Genomic DNA, 15455 nt, shown 5'->3' with positions numbered 1-15455 from the left:
ATTTGCGACTTCTGTTGGTCTTTTCAGAGAAACAATTTTTGTTTTGTTTTGTTGATTTCAAATATTTGGTGGCCTAACATATTGTCTATCCTGAGGAATGTTCCATGTGCACTTGAAAAGAATATGTATTTTGCCTTTTCAGAGGCAGGTATACTATTAAGCCTAGTTTCTTTATATTGTTGTTCAAGTCTTCTATTTCCTTGTTGATCTGCTGCTTTGTTGTCCTATACATTCCTGAAAGTGGAGTATTAAAGTTTCCAAATATTGTTGAATTCTCCATAACACTCTTAATTTCTATAACTTTCTGTTTTTCTTCTTTTGGGGCTCCAGTTTTAGGTGGATATGCACCTGTGTTTGTGATTTTAATATCTTATAGATGGATATCCTCTGTTATCATTATAAAATGTTTTTCTTTACTTGTAATAAACTTTTCTGTTTTAAAGTCTATTTTTTCTAATATTATAGCCACTCCAGCTTTACCTAATGCTGAAAAATTAAATGCTTTCCCTTTAATTTCTGGAACAAAGCAAAGAGATTCTTCTCACCACTTCCATTCAACATTGTAGTGGAAGTCTTAAACAGTGCAATTACTCATGAAAAAGAAATAACATTAATACTAATTGGAAAGGGGAAAAAACTTTCCCTATATGCAGACAACATAATTGTCTAGAAAAAATTCCCAAGTAATCTACAAAATAAAAACCCTTAGAAATATCAAGTGAGTTCAACAAAAACTCAGGGTATAACTCAACACACAAAATCTATCATACATCTAAAAACCAGTAATGAAATTTTTAAAAATTTGCAATAGCTCCAACAATTAAACAAAATTGAAGGAAACAATACAATTTATGATAACTCAAAAAAGGGAAGAAATTAGGTGTGAATTTAGCAAAAAGTAAACAAGATCTGCATGTTGAAAACTATAAAGCACTGATTCAAGAAATCTAGGAAGATCTAAAGAAATGGAAAGACATCTAGTATTCATGGATTTGTACGATCTACATAATAAGATGAAGAATATCCCCAAATTAATCTAGATTTAACACAATTCCCACCAACACCACAAGATTTTTTATAGTTATAGAAAAGCTGATCCCATAACATATAGGAAAAATCAAAGGAATTAGAATAACTAAACCAATTTTGAAAAAGAAGAATAAATTTGAAGGAATCACACTTCTTGAGATTAAAATTCACTTTAAAACTACAGTTATCCAGATAGTGTGATATTGGTAAAGGAAGGACATATAGATCAGTAGAAAAGAATAGAGTATTTAGAAATAGACCAATACAAATATGGTGAGCTGATTTTTTACAAAGATGCAGTTTCAATGGAGAAATAATAGTCCTTTCAACAAACAATGTTCATACTAAAGCCACAGAAGTTCTACCTACAATATATCTATTTGAATAATTAACATTAAGAAAAGTATGAAGGGGCGCCTGGCTGGCTCAGCTGTAAGAGCATGTGACTCTTGATCTCAGGGTTGTGAGTTTGAGCCCCAGGTTGGGAGTAGAGATTACTTAAATAAATAAAAACTTTTTAAAAAGTATGAAAAATACCAAGTGCTGGCAAGGATGTGGAGCAATTAGAACTCACACATTGCTGGTAGGAATGCAAAATCGTTCGGTCACTTTGGAAAACATTTTGGCAGTTTCTTATAAAGTTAAACATCCAGATACCATAACAATTTATGAGCAAGCCTACTGCTAGGCATTTCTTTTGCCATATTAAAACTATGTTCACACAAAAACCTGCATATGAATGTTATAGCCTCTTAACTCATCATCTCCAAAAGTGAAAATTACCCATATGTTTAAATCGGTGAATGGATAAACAATTTGTGATACATCTATACAAAAAATACTATTCAGAAATAAAAACTAATAATTGATACATGTAACAACTTGGATGAATCTCTAAGGTGTTATCCTAAGTAAAAGAAGCCTGTCTCAAAAGGTTACTTATTCTATGCTTCCATAGATATGACATTTTGGAAAAGTGAAAACTAGATTGAAAGAGAACAGGAGCCTTTGCCAGGGTTTGTAGTTGAGGAAGACTGTGTGACTAAAACAGTATGTCATAGAGACTTTTGGGGGTTATGGGATTGTTCTGTATCCTGATTGTGGTGCGGTTACATGAATTTATACTCACAGTGCCATTCATATCAAAAAGTAATTTACTATATGTAATTTTAAGAAATGACAAATCTCTTTATGTAACAAGATGAAACACATGCCAACATATATAGTTAAGTAAAAAAAACTCTTGGTGCAAAATAGTTTGTATTATATACTATTGTTTGGTAAAAATGTAATATATGTGTGTATGTGTGTGTGTGTGTGTTTGCTTCCATATGTATAAAATATCTTTGAAAGAATAACTAAGAAACTCACTAAGTGTGTAGGGGCCAGGTATAAAAAGTTTTTATTGTATATGATTTTGTGTCAGCTTTGGGTAATTGTTTAAAATTATTCTTTATATCTTTATTATAATATATGATATATACAAAATAATGCATGTGGTTTTAATGGACACCCAGAGTTGAAAACTACTCTTTTATAAGTTCCATATTTATTATGCTATTTTGCTTATTGCTTGTCTTCCTCACTAAAAGGTAAGTTTTAAACGTGCAAGGATTTTTTCCACTCCTTTGTTTATGCATGTATCTCTACTGCCTTGAATAGTGACAACCACACAGTAGTTGGCCAACGAATGGTTGTTGAGTGAATAAAATAAAGTGATAACAGGATGTATGGTGGAAGCAGAGAAGAGGAACAGTTGTCTGGTTTTGGTTAAGGAATGGAAGGAAGAGTCAGTAAAGCTCAATGAAAGAGTTAAAATATGAGCTGATCTATGAAAGGTGAATACTAGATAGCAGGGTATGAAAGCACACATATTTGAGATCTTAGTGCACTTTCCAAATTGTAAGCACTCGTGTGAGACTTTGGCTTAGGGTGGAAAAAGCTGAGTGGTGAGAGATGAGGCTGGAGAGAGAGAGATCAAGTTAGACTACCAAGGCTTCTGTATACCATGCTAAGGAGTTGGGATTTTGGTAGAAACAGAGGGTCTGAACTAAGTGATCCTGATGACTTAGAGAAAAGTCTATAAATACTCATATATCACCCTTTCAGTGAGCTTTTCCATAATGGCAATCTTCTCCCCCTTCTCCGTGTACATTGCTATCCTACTTATTTGCTTTATTTCTTCATAATACTTGTCACTTTCTAGCATGTATTTTCTTAAATATTTTATTATCTGCCACAAGCATGTAGTCCCTCCGAGGGCAGAAATTTTTGCCATTTTGGTTATGGTTCTATCCTTAGAGCCTGGTGCATATTAACTGCTTGATAAATATTTGTTGCATGAATTTTTCAAAACTTTGAATGTAGAGGAAGTCAAGAAATATTATCAGGTTTCAATGCGTCTGGATTTCTGATAATCTACTGGCTAATTTTTCCAGCTCAATTCCCAAATACAATTAATTATTAATAGCATAAGCCCCTAATTTTCTGTATTTATTCGTTGATTACTACAATATCCTTTAAATCAACTTCTCTGCCTCCAGATTGCACCAGTACAACCCATTTTCTATATTCTCATTTTAAACATTACCATACACTTTCTTGCTTAAAATTCTTCCTTGGGTTTCTGTTTTCCTCATGATTAAGCTCAAACTCCATGACGTGGCTTGCAAGGTCCTTCCTTTTCTGGCCTCTTCTTATATTCAGCTTCATTACTCATTACTGTTCCTTTCACACTATACTTCAAGTCCACTGCCATTCTTCCATTTCATTCATCCATTCAATAATCTAGTCAACATTAAACAAGTCTTTAATGAGCACCCTTTAGGAGATAAGGTATATTTCAGGTTTTTAATATTCACCAATCAATGGGATAGCCATAGTTCCTACACTGTCTTCTCTACCTATTATTTTGTTGCATTATAGTGCTGTTAGATGTTTATGTGTTCATTTCCCCCACTGTTTGGATGGCCTTGAAATCCAGGACTGTGTCTTATTTTTCTTTATATGGGCAATATCAGGAACAGAACCTTACACTGAGTGGTTGTTCAGAATCTGCTGGTTGAATGAAAAAATATGAGTTAAAATGTTGAAATGAACTATAAAAATACCAGCAAAAGTAAGGACCTGGTGCTGGCCCCAGTCATTTCCCTGACCACATTTTGGTTATTTATTCATCCAACAAACATTGATAATCACCTATTTTATGCCAGGCTCTTATGTGTTTAAAATGCACCTTTAGCCTCTAAGCTGTGGGACTCCTACTGCAATGCCCATGGGTGTAGCATAGTATTTGGGACATGGTAGATGCTCACTATATACTTGTAGATTGACTGAAAATAACCGCAAAAAAGGAGAATTGGGGTACAGATTTTGGGCCCAGAAGAGCTTTCTGGAGATAGTGGCAATAGGTAATTCACTACTGAACTTTTAACCACAGTAAGAATTATTTTTATTATTGAAAATTTTGTCAGTTATCATTTTCTTAGGGGGCGAGTATATACATATATAAGAATGCTTTCTAGATGAGTTTACTATTATTTACTTGGAAACTGAGTATAGCATGTAACTCTTTGGATACCATTCTGAGACAAAAAATGATTCAGATTTAAGATTTTTCAAAACCTTGAAATCAAAGTATGCCACTAATAAAGATGAACTTTTTTTTCAACATGGTATGTCAGAAAACAGTAAACCAGTATGACAAATAGGTAACTGTTGAAGTCCAAGAGTTAAGGGACTAAGGGTTAGGAAGGTATTTCAAAGGCTAAATCAACAAGGCAAGGTGACAAATTTGGATACGTGGGGTTTGGCTGAAATTATTCAGTTCTTGGGATGACTAGAGCTAGGATTTATAAAAAATTACTGATCCCTCTCCCAGCCAGTTTACATCATCTGATAGGGTGAGAAAGCCAGAGAGATAAAGCGTCGTAAGAGCTTGCTAGAGAGGCACAGGAAGTTGCATGATAAAGGGGGCGTGGCAGCGGAAGATAAGCCTCTCCAAACGAAGGAAAATAGCACTTCCGGTCACGCCATCGTTGTGTCGCGGCTTTCTTCTGCAAGGTGAGTGTAAAGAAGAGGGTGATAATTTTCACAACTGAGTCCCCAGACCCTCGGGGAAGCTTTCCTCCTCGCTTCTACATGGGGCGGAAAGAAGTTTTCATCCCCAGAGTACGTTGTGTGTAGGATGCTTCTGACGCTTAGGTTCCGGTCGCCTATCTTTTCTCCCCTACTCTGAAGATGGCAGGCCGTCATCCCCTCCCTTTTCTCTCTTGTAGTTCTTTCATCCCTGCTCATTCTTCACCTGTCCTCGTTATCCCAGATCTCTCCCTGACCGTTCTGAGCCTGGGTCAATCCCTCTATCACAGATTTTTTTCCTCCCTCTTACCTCCCACCTTGTTCTCTGCCCCCTTTTAGCCTAAAAACTTCTGCAACCCCTTTATCCCACTCTTCCTTTTCCTTCGACTCCAATACTTTACCTCCCTCCCTGCCCCACAAGCCTTCTGATCCCTCCTGCCCCCCTCCTGCAAAGGCCATTGAATTATATACTTGCCAAAACCAGGTGTGACTTCACTTTCTTGGTCAACGCCGTTTTTGTTCTTAAAAATAAGCAGCGGCAGAAATTTTAGCCCTTAGAGACGTAGGGTCTTGTTCAAATTATTATTGTTATTATTATTTATTATTATTTTTACTCTAAACAAAATGATACATCAGAAACTGCACTGATTTTTAACCCTCTACTCATGACATTAAAAAAAAATTGGCATAGAACTCAATCCACACTTTTTAAAGGTGCAGATATAGTGGGTTTTGCCTGTAACCTGTAATTTGTAATGGTGGAAGCTTTCCCATCTCCTTTAGAACTTCTCATGGAATAGAAATGGTTGACAGATATGACATCCAATCACAAATTTATTTTTTCATATGAGTTACGTTTATTATGCAGATCCTTTTCTGGTATCTGGTAGCAACATTGAACAGCAGGCCGGCAGATTTTTCAGACACAGTTTTCCTGGGAACTTTGCAAGTATTCTCTATTTGGTGCAAAAATGTATTTTTCTGTCCCATTCATCAGGTTTAATTTGTGTTGTGAGAACGTAAGTTAATCATAATTTATTATTCCAGTTTTTTACCCAAGAGAGGGGACATCATGATCATTAAACTTATGATGAGGGTCAGGGCTTTTCAGGCTCTAAAGAGGAATTTAACCAAGGATTTTCTTGAACAAGCAATTTATTCCTCTCCTCCTGTAACTACTGTGTTATACTTGCCAAAATAAGAGGTAACTCTTTTTTTCTGGGCCAGGGATAATTTTCAGTTCTTTTAGAAAAAAATGAGGTGGAGATTTTCACGATACTAAAACACTTAGGAACTTTTTTGAAGGGTATTGCTGATGTCTCCATATTCTCTATTTAAGTCATAATTACACAGCATTTAAATGTCACACAGCTTCAGCCCAGTGTGCAACCATCATTTATTCATCCAAGAATTTTTTATTGAATAACTTTATGTGTCAGGCAGTGTTAAGCACTGAGGATACAACAGTGGAAAATAAAAAGTTTATTATACTGTAGTTGATAGACAATAAATGAATATACAATAAATATGAATAGGTTGTGACAGGGAGGGGATGTACTATTTTAAATAGGATGGTTAGGAAGGCCTCCCTGATGTTGAGCAGAACCTAAAGGAAGTGAGGGCACAAAGTGTACAGCTATTAGTGGGAAAAACAGGATATATCTATGTCGGTGTCTCTGTATTTGTTGTTCATTCAGCTTCCTACACACACACACACCCTTGCCCCTGGTCACTTTCCTGCATAGCTTTAATGCAGCACTCTGTATACTGAATCAACCTAATCCAGGCACATACATTTTCCATATTCTTTTTATCCTGGGCTAGCTTCTTGCTATCTTTAGGTATATTGTCAGTTACCAGCCCTGCTAGGAAGACATACCTTTATATCCATCCTCACTTCTCCCTCAGTCTGTTTATCTGTGGTACATTGTGTGCTGTCTTGGGGCGTATTTGCTTACCTCTCTCACTGCTCTTATCACTGTGTCTTCATGGTATGTTGCCCATAAATGTTTGGTGTGTTAAATTGGAAGAATTCAGTACTGGTCTGTCTGTACAGGCAACCTTTTAAATATAGTTGGTCCCTTAATGTTCAAAACCATCCTTTAAGGTCAGTATTATCATTGTCATTTTACTGATGATAAAACCAAGACTCAGAGGTAGATAGTAACTTACTGTTGGTGATGAGGTTCATGGAGGTGAGGTCTGTGAAACACTTAGTCCTGAGCAGATTCTCTTTGTCTTTTTGTCTCTCTTTTTCTGTTTATTAATGAGAAATAGAAAATATATGGATTATTTTATTATTTTATGAGACATAATCTGGGTATAGAAATTTCATTTAAAAAAATTTCCTTTCATAAGTCAAATTATATCAGGTACTTGTTAATAAATATTAAGAGCTGAGAGGCATGGTGGCTTTTTTTACTTGAACATTTTTTAGTTTAACAGGCATAAGTCGAAAGAAGAGTACAATGAATACTTTTATGCTCTGAACCTAGATTCAGCAGTTGTTAACTTTTGCCGTATTAGTTCACTTGTTCACTCACTTGCTCCTCTTAGCCATCCATCCATCCAGCCAGCCAGCCAGCCAGCCATTCATTTTTTTAATTAAAGTGTAATCGTTTATCTGTTTTCTGATCTATCTATTTTGGCTGAACCATTTGAGATTTGCAGGCATTATTTTTAAGTAAACTTAAATACAAACAGAAAGGAGCATGTATCATAAGTGTACAGCCCGAAGCACTTTCATAGTGTAAACACCTGTGTAACCAGCATCCAAATTAAGAAATAGAACATGATTAGCATCTCAAGGCCCTTGAATGTATCCCCTACAAGTCACATCTAAACTCCCATTAGTCACAGTCCTGGCTTCTATCATGGTATAATAATTTTGCCTATTTTTGGACTTTATAAAAATATGGTAGTATAGTATTTTTTGTGTGTGCCTGACTTCTTTGGCTTAAGATTTTGTTTTTAAGGGGTGCCTGGGTGGCTCAGTCAGTTAAGTGTCTGCCTTTAGCTCAGGTCCTGATCTCAGGGTCCTGGGATTTAGCCCTGTATAGCATCTGGCTCTCTGCTCTGCAGGGAGTCAGCTTCTCCCTCTCACTCTCCCTCTCTGCACGTGGGCTCTCAATCAAAAAAATAGAATCTTAAAAAAAAAAAGATTTCATTTTCGAGATTCATCCATATTATTGGGTGCAGTGGTAATTCCTTCATTCTCATTGCTATGTGAATATATCATAGCAGATGGACATTTTGTTTGTTTCCATTTTTGGCCTGTAAATAATACTGTGAACGATCTAGTACATGTCTTTTGGTGATATATGCACACATTTCTGTTGGGCATGTATCAAAGAGTAGAATTGCTGAATTAAAGATTATGTATATGATTAGCTTTAGTAGATAATATCAACTGGTTTTCCACAATGGTTGTACAGACACACCTCATTTTATTGCACTTTGCTTTATTGGACTTTGCAGATACCGTTTTTTAACAAATTGAAGGATTGTGGCTATCCTCAGTTGAGCAAATCCATCGGCACCATTTTTCCAACATCATTTGCTCGCTTGATGTCTCTGTGTTACATTTTGGTAATTCTTGCAATATTTCACACTTTTTCATTACTATTATATTTGTTAATGGTGATCTGTGATCAGTGATGATGACTCGCTGAAAGCTCAGATGATGGTTAGCATTTTTTAGCAATATTTTTTAATTACAGTATATACATTTTTAGACATAATGTTAATTGCATACTTAATAGACTACAGTATAGTGTAAACATAACTTTTGTATGCACTGGGAAACCAAAAAATTCTTTTCACTTTATTGTGGTATTCATTTTGATGCGGTGGTATGGAACCAAATCCACAATGTCTCTGAGGTGTGCCTGTACTATAAAACTCTTATAAATCTTTAAGAGTTCTACTTGCTCCAGTGTATTGTCAACGCTTGTCATTGTCTTTGCTTTTTTGCTTTTTAAGGGAAAAAAAAGCCATTCTAGTGGTTATGAATGGTATCTTATTGTGGTTTTAATTTGCAAATCTGATGATAAATGTGCATTTGTTCATATATTTGTAGGCCTGGATATCTTTTTATGAAATACCTGTTTAATCTTTGACCACTTTTTCCCTGGACTATCTTACTGATTTGTAGGAGATCTTTTTATATTAAGAATGTTAATATTTTGTTAGATATATTTATTGCAAATTTCAGTTTCTTGCATTCTCAGTTTCTTAATGGTGTCTTTTGATGAACTGAATATCTCAATTTTAATATTGTTCAGTTTCATAGTTTTTCCCCTTTATGGCTAGTGCTTGTTTTGTTAAGAAATCTTTGCCTTTCTCAAAGTCGTGAATACATTTTTCTATGTTGTGTTATTGTTTAATCTTTTCATTTGTATTCACAATTTATTTGAATTGATTTTGTGTATGATTTCAGTATGAGTAAAGCCCCCCCCCTTTTTTCATATGTCAAAATGGACATTCAGAGGTGCCTGGGTGGCTCAGTCGGTTAAGTGTCTGCCTTTGGATCAGGTCATGATCCCAGGGTCTTGGGATTGAGCCCCACAATGGGCTCTGCTCAGTGGGAAGTCTGCTTCTCCCTCTCCATCTGCCCCTTCCCCTGCTCCTGCTCATGCTCATGCATGTGTATGTGCATGCTCTTTCTCTCAAATAAATAAAACTTCTTAAAAAAAAAAAGAAATGGACTTTCAGTCAGCCCATTATCACTTACTGAAAAGATCGTTCTTTCCCTTGTATAGAGTCATGTTTTTCATACATCAAATGACTAGATTATATATATGGGTTTGTTTCTGAATTCCGTTCTGCTTGGTTTTTCTATTCTTGTATAAGTACCACTGTCATAATTAACGTCATTTTATAATATACTTTATATATAGTTATTTAGTCCTACAGTTATGTTCTTTTTCTTCAGTAATGTCTGGTTATTCATGCATTTTAGAATCAGCTTGTCAGTTTCCACAAAAATGCTTCTTGGCATTTTGATTGAGATACTACTTAATAGATCAATTTGAGGGCATGCATCATGTCACTTTACCCCTAAATATCTCAGTGTTCATCTCTGAATATTAGGGACATTTTGTAAATAATTTAATTACCATGATGTCACCAAGAAAAATTAAAAATAATTTCCTAATATCATCTAATACCTAATCCATTTTCAAATTTCTTTTTTTCCCCCAGTGAGCCTTTATAGCTGGTATTTCTTGTTTTAAAAAAAGAAGACAAGCACTGTTTACTAAGGTTCTATTTTTCATCAGGCAATGTATACATATTTAATCAAAACAAAGAGTAAAGATGTACATATTCTTCCATTTTATAGTAAAGGAAAGGAATCATACTTGGCTAAGAAACTTATTCAATCATAAAGCTTCAAAGGCTGTTCATATTCAAATGCATAGTTCTATAATATGAAATCCCATGCTCTTATCACTGTATCATATAATATACAAAAGAATAAAGGTAAAAATCAAAAAATAAAGAGGTAGGGAGAGGAAGAAATCCTGCCGAGGGACCTATTAATTATAAAATGCAAAATATAGGTCTTATAGCTGGTTTTTAAAACCATCATCCAACCTAGATTAAAGTATATTTATATTTTTTGAGAATTTTTTTTGTTATCTTTTTCTCTATTTTGTTGAACTTGTGGCTATTTATATATTTAGTACTTTTCAATCCGTTGCAGTCATCATTTCTTCTGTTGCTCAAACTGTCCAGTTTGGAAGGAGCTAGTTGCAACCCCTGACATGCATTGCCTGCTTTTTTCATTTATTACTGAAATTTTCAAATATATTTAAAGTAGAAGATAGTAAAATAAAGAAGCATGTATTTTTCAGCTTCAACACTTAATACCATTTGAGGAGACCTTTTCTCCTCACCCACTTTTTTCACTGGGGTATTTTAAAGCAGTCCCAGATGTTATGTCATTACAGGTAAATAACTCACTGTACATCTCTCTTTTTTTTAAAAAGATCTTATTTATTTGAGAGGGAGAGAGTGTGAGAGCAAGCAAGAGCACAAGAGCAGGGGGAGGGAGAAGCAGATTCCCTGCTAAGCAGGGAGCCGAGCAGGGCTGGATCCCAGAATGCTGAGGTCATGACCTGCACCGAAGGCAGACACTTAAAACGACTGAGCCACCCAGGCACCCCACATCTCTAACTCTTAAGTGCATTATATTAAGTAACCACAAACCCATTATACTTAATAAGATTAACAGTAATTCCTTATATTATCTAATGCCCCGTCCATATTCAAATTTCCATGATTGTCTTAAAGATGTCTTTTTAGGGGCAACTGGGTGGCTCAGTCAGTTAAGTGTCTCTTGATTTCTGCTCAGGTCATGATCTCAGGGTCGTGATACCAAGCTCTGTGTTGAGCTCGGCATTCTTTCTCTCCCTCTTCCTCTGCCCCTCCCCCACCACATGTGTGTGTGCTCTCTCTCTCTGTCTTTCTCAAGTAAATAAATCTTTAAAAAAAGTATTAATAAAAAAGATGTCTTTTTGTAGTTGCTTTGTTAAGTCTATATCTAAACAAGGGCCACTTTATTGCCGTTAGATATTTTTCTTTAAGTCTCTTTTCCTGACCATCTGTAGTCACCCCCCCACATTTTAAAGACCAATGGTTTATTAGAGAAACTAAGTTACTTATCCTGTCAATGAACGGATTTAGATGATTGCTTCCTTGAGGTGTTATTCAGTTTGTTTTCCCATCTGCATGTTTCTGTTCACTGGCATTTAGAACTAGAGGATTGATTAGATTCAGTTTCAGTTATTTTTTTTAAAGATTTTACTTATTTATTAGAGAGATAGAGGTCATAAGCGGGGGCGGGAGGAAGGGTAGAGGGAGAAGCAGACTTCCCGCTGAGTTGGGAGCCTGCCATGGGGCTTGAGCCCATGATGCTAGGACAGACAGACGCTTAACTGATGAACCACCCAGGCATCCCTTCAATTATTTTTTAAGGGAAAAAATCGTTGCAGGTAGTGATACGCACTTTCCATTGTATTTCATCGTATCTGGTTTAACATTTTAACTGATTCTGGGGTTGATTTGTGTTTCAGGTTTTGTCAGCCTGATCTCTCCATTGTAGCATCTCCTATCAACCTTTCTCCTGTTGATTTTAGCAGCTATTGAAGATAATTGTCTAAATTCATTATTTCAGTAGTAGTTGAAAAAGAGTGGTCTAATTTTATCAATCCTTCTGCATTTATTAGCTGAAATTATTTTATAAAAAGACCTTTTCTTTTTTTTTTAAAGATTTTATTTATTTATTTGACAGAGAGAGAGACAGCCAGCGAGAGAGGGACGCTTAACGACTGAGCCACCCATGTGCCCCTAAAACAGACCTTTTCTTTATCAGCTTTTTTTGGGTCCCAAAATATATTTTATAAAAAGAAAGTCAGGGTGAATGCCTTTTTTCATTTATCGGAGTAATGGGTTGGTTTCCTAGGGGCTTTCATTGTTTTCTTTAATATCATTAGGAATTTGTGGATTTTTATGTATTTTATTATATGTATCCACTGTGATTTATTTTTGATGTTCAAACTGTGTCATCATAGAAATTAGACTTTTCTGTTTGGCTCCTGTATTCTTTACATGATCTCATTAGATCTTGACTTCCTTTCTTTCTTTTTTTTTAATTTAAATTTTAGTTAGTTAACATACAGCACAATATTGGTTTCTGGAGTAGAATTCAGTGATTCATCATTTACGTACAACACCCAGTGCTCATCACATCACAGTAAGTGCCCTCTTTAATACCCATCACCCATCTAGCCCTTCCTTGCTTTTTGACATAAGATACTTTAGGTTCATTATGTACATTCTGTGCCCCCATCCTGGAATCAGCCATTTTGTTAGGAGGCATGTATTTCAGTAGGGATTGGTACTTAGAAAGCAAGATGTGTGTGCTCAGGGGATTATTACTATTTTCTTAGTCATGCTACGTGACCTTTTGTTATGCCTTTTTCCTCACTATTTTGAGTACAAGTGAATGACTCCACCAGCATTCCATTGAAAATTAAGCTAAGCATGGCTTTCATTTGTTTATGTAGTCATTCATTCAGTAAAAGTTTAGAGACCACACTACCTTGTATCTGGTCTTACGCTGGGTACAGAGGACTTGTAAAGCTAAGCCTGACTGGTTTCCTGTTCTTTTTTTTTTTTAAAGATTTTATTTATTTATTTGACAGAGAGAGACAGCCAGCGAGAGAGGGAACACAAGCAGGGGGAGTGGGAGAGGAAGAAGCAGGCTCCCAGTGGAGGAGCCTGATGTGGGGCTCGATCCCAGAACGCCAGTATCACGCCCTGAGCCGAAGGCAGACGCTTAATGACTGTGCTACCCAGACGCCCCTGGTTTCCTGTTCTTGATGAAGATTCATTATAGTGGGGGTATGAGTAAATGAACAGACAGTGTCTAAAGAGTATGATGAGTACTGTGGTGGGTATAGGCAAGTGGCGGCAAGTGATAGACTGTGGGGGAGCACAGAAGGGGCATCTGCAAATGCTTTGGAAAGGAAGATAATGTTTGATATTGGATGAATAGAGGAAGTATGAAGGCCGAAAAGTTAGGAAAGGTGTTCCAGTCAGAAAACTGGAAGAACTGTGGAGGGATCTTGATATATTCAAAGAAAGGCATATGTGTAGTTGATTATAACTGGAACATAAGTTTTATGTAGAGGAGAAGAAATGAAACTGGAGACATAGATAGGGGACAGGATGTTGAGAGCCCCAAAAGTTAGGTCAGAGAACTAGGATTTCATTCTGAAGCTTATGAAGAAGAAATAATGGAATTGTCCTAAGTGGATGAGATACACAGTTCTCTTTGTGATGTACTGATGGTGCACTGGGTGGGGGAATGAGAATGAGACAGTAGGAGACTGATAAGGAGAGAGGTGTAGTGGTCTGGGAGAGAGACAGTGTCATGTTACACTCCACCCTATATGTGTGTGTGGTGTATGGGAGAGTCATGTGTGTGTGTATTACATATAATCTATTATAACACATAATATATGTATATAAACATAGGGTGCAGTGTAACATGACATTTTATATATATGTATAATATATACGTGATATATATTATATGTATATAAGATAGCTCTATGCATACACATGTACATAGTGTTGCATGTCTGTAATTCTGTATGTGCATAAATATCCAGGGGCCGTCTCATTGCAACAAGTCTAAAATAGAGAATATTTCAGTGAAAAAACACTGCCCAAGGACAGCTGAAGAGTGGAAAAGGACTAACAAACACTCCCTCCTTGACCAAACCTGAGTCATGCTCCTTGGAGCCCTCTTTTCAACTAGATCTCATCTTTGGGCATTGTCTTTGACGTATCTAGTCCAGTTTTAGAAAGAGTCATGCTGAATCAACTTAATGAGACCCCTCCCTGCCCCTTAATACATGATCATCCTGGTCTTCCTTCAACAAGAATTCTAAGTCTGTTTAGCAAGAATTCCCCTATTCTTGGTGTCTCTTCTTAATTTTCTATCTACTGACCCCCCCCATCACTGCCCAGATCTACTCCTTGGCTATAGATTCCCAGCTGTCTTTACTGTATTCAGAGTGGAGTCCATTTTCTCTTTGCTATTGCAGTAGTCTTGATGCCTATCGCAATAGTCCTTTTAATCTTATCATTTTAACAAGTGTCAGGATAATTTTTTTCTTTAACAGACCCCACGAGAACTTTTGCTTATTGTGTTCTTTCTCTTCAGAGCTCCACCAGTTGACAGTGAGGCCCAGTTGTGCATCCTTGAGTAATCTGAGAATTCCTCTTCCTCCTCTTCTTCATGGGATTTAATGGTATAAGGAGGAGTGAGATTGCTCAGCTTCTCCCAGACTATTGGAATGTAGCCTTAACAGTTATCTCTAGGAGAGTGGAATGATAATTAAAGATACTTATCTCCTTTTATGTGTTTCTGTGTGCCAGGCACTGTTGTATACTAATGAACATATATTGCATTTGTCTTTCAAGACTACTATCTTAAACTTTTTAAAAATATAAAATGTGAAATACCTGTACATGGTTATATAAGATGTAGACTGAGAGGGTTCTGTTACATTAGGGATTTAGGGAAAACCAGGGCAGTGATTATGTATGGATCAGTGTTAGTGAAGGCTGATGTGCAGAGGACTAATAATATAATTGGTGAAAGTGTTGATGAAATGAGTGTAGACTTTCGTGTCAAAGATCTTGTCTGTGAAAAGTGGAATTGATAATAGGTGGTACATGTATATTTTTAGGATGAGAGATTCGAACGTGTTTATAATGTTCTGCAGGGGAGGAGCTGATAAAAACAGAGGTTGAAAATAATAGGAGAGAACGGG

At 36.2% G+C, this 15455-nt stretch overlaps 1 protein-coding gene across 2 annotated transcripts in view; it reads left to right on the top strand.

Annotated features, from left to right (window-relative positions):
- The first annotated feature begins 5023 nt into the window (after positions 1 to 5023).
- Positions 5024 to 15455, top strand: part of MAGED1 (MAGE family member D1) — a 63956-nt gene continuing 53524 nt past the window's right edge. The window contains exon 1 of one of the 2 annotated variants that reach the window (XM_087860217.1): positions 5024 to 5091. The gene's annotated coding sequence lies outside the window, so the exon portion shown is untranslated. The remainder of the gene's footprint in view (positions 5092 to 15455) is intronic. The other variant, XM_087860218.1, reaches the window with a different exon arrangement.

This window comes from Ursus americanus, chromosome X, assembly GCF_024610735.1.
Source record: "Ursus americanus isolate L20-20 chromosome X, mUrsAme1.1.p, whole genome shotgun sequence".
Classification (NCBI taxonomy): Eukaryota; Metazoa; Chordata; class Mammalia; order Carnivora; family Ursidae; genus Ursus; species Ursus americanus.
Note: the sequence above shows the minus strand (reverse complement) of the source record. Positions and strands in the feature narration are given on the sequence as shown.